At 43.2% G+C, this 6,037-nt stretch overlaps 1 pseudogene; it reads left to right on the top strand.

Annotated features, from left to right (window-relative positions):
* The first annotated feature begins 353 nt into the window (after positions 1–353).
* On the top strand, positions 354–743 carry LOC104672578 (annotated as a pseudogene).
* The last annotated feature ends 5,294 nt before the right edge of the window (positions 744–6,037 follow it).

Genomic DNA, 6,037 nt, shown 5'->3' with positions numbered 1-6,037 from the left:
AGTCAGAGACACTGTCACAGCCAAGGGGCACCTAAGAGCAAATGACAGCTAAATGTAATGTGAGATCCTAGATGGGTTACTGGAACAGAAAAAATACGCTGGGTAAAAACGGAGAAAATATGAATCCATTATAGGCTTTAAGTGAATAGTAACAATGTTGGTTCATTAATTGTAACAAATGCACCACACAAATGTAAGATGTTAATATTGGGGGCAACAAGATGGCAGACTTGAGCCGAGGAGCTGTCAAGTGATGAAAACTGGTGTGCCTAGAAGCAAATTTTCAAAGCATTTTCTCTTCAAAACATCCTTTTGAAGATGTTTATACCACCTGATAAGCATCTCAAGACCCTATGGCTGTAGCAGCAGTAAAATAGATGATAGTAAAGCAAATTGTCTTGAAACATTTATTTCCAATGCAAAATGGAGCTTTATATCGTGTGTGTTATAAATCTATGTATTCTTCTCTACCTGATGACTATCATTGCAAAGCAGAGCTTGCTGTGACTTCCAACGGCAGGACGTGAGCCTGATACCACTCTTCTGTGGACATTCCCTATGAACACACAAAACCCATCCTTCAACCAGATTCTGTGCACAATAATGAAGAAATACAAGATCAAGTGCTGAAAACCAGATTGGAAGAAAAAGGTGAACACCTTGAGCAAAGACCAATGAGAGGACAACTTAGCAAAACGTTCTTTACTGTTACGCACTGTCGGTATCCTCACGGACAGTACTAAAGACGTTGCAAGAAACTAGATCTTCTAAAAGACAGATGACTGAGGTACTCAGGGGAATCAAAGAGAAATGTTCTTCATTTGCCATTTGAGAAAATGCAATCTGAGGTGTTCACTAACATGTTATATAGTAAAGTCAGAATAATGAAATGTCTTTTCATATTAAAAAAATAATAGGGGGTAGTGGGTGTGGAGCATATGAGGACTGTCTGCACTATCATCATAATTTTTCTGTAAATTCAAAACAGCTGTAAGATTAAAAGTTTATTTTTAAAAGGTAAAGGATCTTAAAAAATAATATAGGTACATCTTTTCTCCAGATGCCAAGATAAGTAGAATTATATTCTTGAATTCCCCATCTGTTTTTTTCAAACAACCCACTAGTGCCAGCTCAAGGAGCAGTTTGCTTTTTTCATTTAGAAGTATATTTAGAGGCCAGGCACGGTGGCTCACACCTGTAATCCTACCACTTTGGGAGGCTGAGGCGGGTGGATCACCTGAGGTCAAGAGTTCAAGACCAGCGTGGCCAACATGGTGAAACCCCGTCTCTACAAAAATACAAAAATTAGCTGGGCATGACAGCAGGTGCCTGTAATCCCAGCTACTCAGGAGGCTGAGGCGGGAGGATCACTTGAACTCGGGAGGTGGAGGTTGCTGTGAGCCGAGAGCACGCCATTGCACTCCAGCTTGGGTAACAGAGTGAGACTCAGTATTAAACAAAAAAAAAAAAAGGAAGAAGAAGAAGTACAGTTAGGCTTGTTTTGGTGAAGGAAAGTGGTAGGTGGAGTGAACTGGAGAAGTGATTTGGAGAAAAGCCAAGATGCAGCGTCAAAGCCCCTGATGGGACATACTGCCTTCCTCTCAGGCATTCACGAGTCAACAGCCGTCTTTCCCTGTCCCTTCTTTTCTGTCTCTCCATCTTTCCTTTTTTATTTTGAGGAGGTCAGGCCTGCAAATGAAGAGAGAAACAATACTACTTCGAAACTTCTTTAGCACCAGTCCTTGGTGCTCCAGGCTGTGGCACGCTCCTCGGTTTCTGTTTAGCATTAGCTCTTCAGCTCTGGTCTTAAGTTCAGTATCTCCCAGGAAGCTTGGCTTTTCTGATCTTTTATTGTCTTGTTATTCTGCTTACCTGACATGGAGACAAAACCCTCTCGCTCCTTTGTAAGCAGCCTGGAGTCATCGCCCAAAGATGTAACTGAATCTTCCTCAAGATGTCATTCTATAAAAAGGGACCTGACCCAATGCTTCAGATGTATTTCAAAGACATGAAGGGCACATTTGCTGTCTTCCAGCAAGCCATTTAAGTGTATAGTACTTGTTCAGAAAACTTGCCACAAAATCCGTCGCAAAAGAATTATTTCAATCAAGAAGCAAAACCGTCTGGATTTTTATGACGTACCAAGGTACACCAGTCCAAAGACACAAACACCACAAAGGCCTGGCCTAGATATCATGAACCGTGGCTCTTGTTGAGACAGCTGCTGGGGTCTTGGGCATAGTGGGCTGTGCAAGGCTGGCTGTGCGGTCTAATGCACTTGGTATCTTCACCTTGGCTATAGGTTGCCCTTGCCAAGGTTTAGCTCCCTTTCATTTACATTCATCTTCTGCTCAGCTCCTTCCTACCGTATTTTCTTTGAATTGATTCAAAAAAGGACTGTTCATGGTTTGCTTCTGGTCCAAAACAGTGAGCTCATGGGAACAACACAAAAGCAATTTTAAAAGGAGGAAGCTTTCTCAGGCTTTTGGGGATACTCCTCCGGTGATGGCAGGCTTCTAATCAGGGCAGCTCTGCTGTTTGAGATCACAGCCTGATCTCATGGGCTTCCTCTTTAACTTTTCAATATGGAATATTTCAAACTATTTCTCATACAAAAGCAGAAAGAATCGTATCATGAAACTCCAGCTTGAACAATTTCCCACTTACGGCCAATCTCATTGGATGTGTATTTCCAGCCATTCCCTGACCTCCCTTCTTTCCTGGGTTACTCTGAAGCAAATCCAGGATATTATATAATTTCATCTAAAACTATTTTCCGTGCATCTCTAAAAGATATGGGCTCTTTCTAAAAACATAACCATTATTCTGTTATCACAACACACAACCCAACAGTAATTCCTTGATATGTTCAAACATCCAGTGTTCAAATTTGCTCATTGCCTCAAAAATAGTTTTTCTTTGTATTATTTCCTCATTTATTTTATATGTCATTTCAAAGTGGATTAAAATAAGATTTACATATTGCAATTGGTTGATGTATCTCTTTTTTTTTTTTTTTTTTTTTTTTTTTTTTTTTTTTGAGACGGAGTCTTGCTCTGTCGCCCAGGCTGGAGTGCAGTGGCCGGATCTCAGCTCACTGCAAGCTCCGCCTCCCGGGTTCCCGCCATTCTCCTGCCTCAGCCTCCCGAGTAGCTGGGACTACAGGCGCCGCCACCTCGCCCGGCTAGCTTTTTGTATTTTTTAGTAGAGACGGGGTTTCACCGTGTTAGCCAGGATGGTCTCCATCTCCTGACCTCGTGATCCGCCCGTCTCGGCCTCCCAAAGTGCTGGGATTACAGGCTTGAGCCACCGCGCCCGGCCCCGATGTATCTATTTATGAAGTTTCCCTTTTATCTTCCTATACCACATCCTCCCTCCCCCTCCCCTTTTTTGAGGCTTTTGTTTCTTTCTCTTTTTAACATGAATAAGGTGAAGTAAACATTTAAAAATGGAACTCAGGGAGGACAACCAACCAACCAGTAGATGGGATATTTTCCCTTTCTTTTGAAAAGGCGGCTCCCTCTGGCATTGGACAGTGTTTTACTTTTTTCCCCACTGACATGCAAGTCCAGCAGGTTTCTCCTTAATGTGCTTGAGGGTTGAAAGGACAGCAGTAAATTCCAGGTCACAAGCAACACTGCCTATTTATTTCCCAGAGTGTTAAACATCAACACCCAGGCCTTGCCTCTCCAGCAATCAGCATGTGTCGATACAAAGTATACTCTGGTTTACAACAGACCTCTGGGCTTTTCCAGCAGCCTATTTTTACTCACTCACACACTCCACTCCATCAGCTCCACTCCACTCCATCCAGCTTGCCATCAGTTGCACCGCAAGAAAAAAAACAAAGGGAAAGAAAGTTGAAATAGTTAATGTATTGCCACATGAATCTGCTTGGGTAACTTCATAGAATCTTAACACCAACGACCTGCAGAGTGGAGATGTTGACACTAAAACGGCAAGGCAGGTTCCTTCACAATCCCATCCCCCTCTTTTCTTTTCCCTTCTTGTCCCACTTACCCCCACAACTCCCAAATGGTTTAATTAAAAAGTCATTTAAGGCGAGCATTGTGGAGAAGGATAGGCCCAGGGTTTCCCACTCTGGGATTTGGTTCAGATTCATGGTCTACACTCTGACAATGACCTCTGACATCGACCACAACAAATTTGTACTGTTTTCCACTCTCAGTTTCCCTATCCCATTATGAACCTATTATCAGTTCATTTTTCTAAAATTATGTCTGTTTGTTTGTTTGGAGACAGTCTTGCTCTGTCACCCAGGCTGGAGTGAAGCGGGGTGATCTCAGCTCACTGCAACTTCTGCCTCCCGGGTTCAAATGATTCTCATGTTCCAGCCTCCAGAGTAGCTAGGATTATAAGTGTGGCCAACATGCCTGACTAATTTTTGTATTTTTGGTAGAGACGGGATCTCGCCATGTTGGCCAGGCTGGTCTCAAACTCCTGACCTCAAGCAATCCACCCGCCTTGGCCTCCCAAAGTACTGGGATTACAGGTGTGAGGCACTGCACTGACCTACAATTATTGTTTTCTTTCTTCTTAAGCTAGGTCTGGCCATTGACACCCTTCAGCAGCAACTGGAAGAGTAGCTTCTCTGAGAGCACCTCAGAGCCTTGTGTTATGCCCACTGCAAAGCAGGCTGAGGCCTCTGTGCTGCACTGCAGGGGACTTTGCTCTTTCCTCACCACCATTCTCAACATCTCGTGTCTCTACTCTGTTTTGGGTGCTCCCACTGGGTTGCCCATGGGTTAAAGATTCTTGGTTAGTCAAAGAAAAACAATAGCAGGTCAAGGAACCTGCCCCTATTGTGTTATTTCTAAAACAAAGGACGTATCTTGAATTAAAATGGGGTGTGGGGGACTGTCTACTAAGATCTGGAGCTGGCTCTAAAAGGAGTAAGATCCCCATCACGGCCTGCCATTGTGTGTGGATTCTTTGACCTCTGTGGCCCAGGCTGTGTCTTCAGGTGAATGTAAACCGCTCTGTTAGTACACCTGTAGACAGCCTACATGCTCTGGGTTCTTCAAAACCTGAAATCAATTACTTCTGCCATTTATGACTTTCCTATTTAGGCAACTTTACTTCTCAAAGTATCAGGTTTCTCATCTGTAATAAGGAAATTAAAATATATACTTCATATAGTTGTTGATAAGGTTTGGATTTGCATCCCTGTCCAAAGCTCATGTTGAATTGTAATCCCTAATGGTGGAGAAGGGGCCTGTTGGGAGGTGTTTGGAAGTCTCCCCATATGATGGTAGGCATCCCCCTTGCTGTTCTCATGATAGTGAGTTCTCATGAGCGCTGGTTGTTTAAAAGTGCATAGCACCTCCCCCTTTACTTTCTCCTGCTTCGGCCATGTAAGACATGCCTCCTTCCTCTTTGCCTTCTGCCATGATTGTAAGTTTCCTGAAGCCTCTCCAGCCATGCTTCTTATACAGCCTGCAGAACCATGAGCCAATTAAACTTCTTTTCTTTGTAAATTACGCAGTCTCAGGTAGTACTTCATAGCAGTGTGAGAATGGGCTAATACAGTTGTCAGGATAAAATAAGGTAGCACAATCAACCTACATTAAGAATGTTAGATCCCAGAACCAGAAATACCATTTGACCCAGCAATCCCATAACTGGGTATATACGCAAAGGATTATAAATCATTCTACTATAAAGACACATGCATGCATATGTTTACTGCAGCACTATTTACAATAGGAAAGACTTGGAAGACTGGATAAAGAAAATGTGACATATACACCATGGAATACTATGCAGCCACAAAAAAGAATGAGTTCATGTCCTTTGCAGGGACACGGATGAATCCAAAAGCCATCATTCGCAGCAAACTAACACAGGAACAGAAAACCAAACACTGTATGTTCTCACTCATAAGTGGGAGTTGAACAATGAGAACACATGGACACAGGGAGGGGAACATCACACACCACGGCCTGTCAGGGGGTGGGTGGCAAGAGGAGGGAGAACATTAGGACAACACCTAATGCATGCAAGGCTTAAAACCTAG

Source organism: Rhinopithecus roxellana, chromosome 4, assembly GCF_007565055.1.
Source record: "Rhinopithecus roxellana isolate Shanxi Qingling chromosome 4, ASM756505v1, whole genome shotgun sequence".
Classification (NCBI taxonomy): domain Eukaryota; kingdom Metazoa; phylum Chordata; class Mammalia; order Primates; family Cercopithecidae; genus Rhinopithecus; species Rhinopithecus roxellana.
This window is presented reverse-complemented; position numbering and strand designations above follow the sequence as displayed.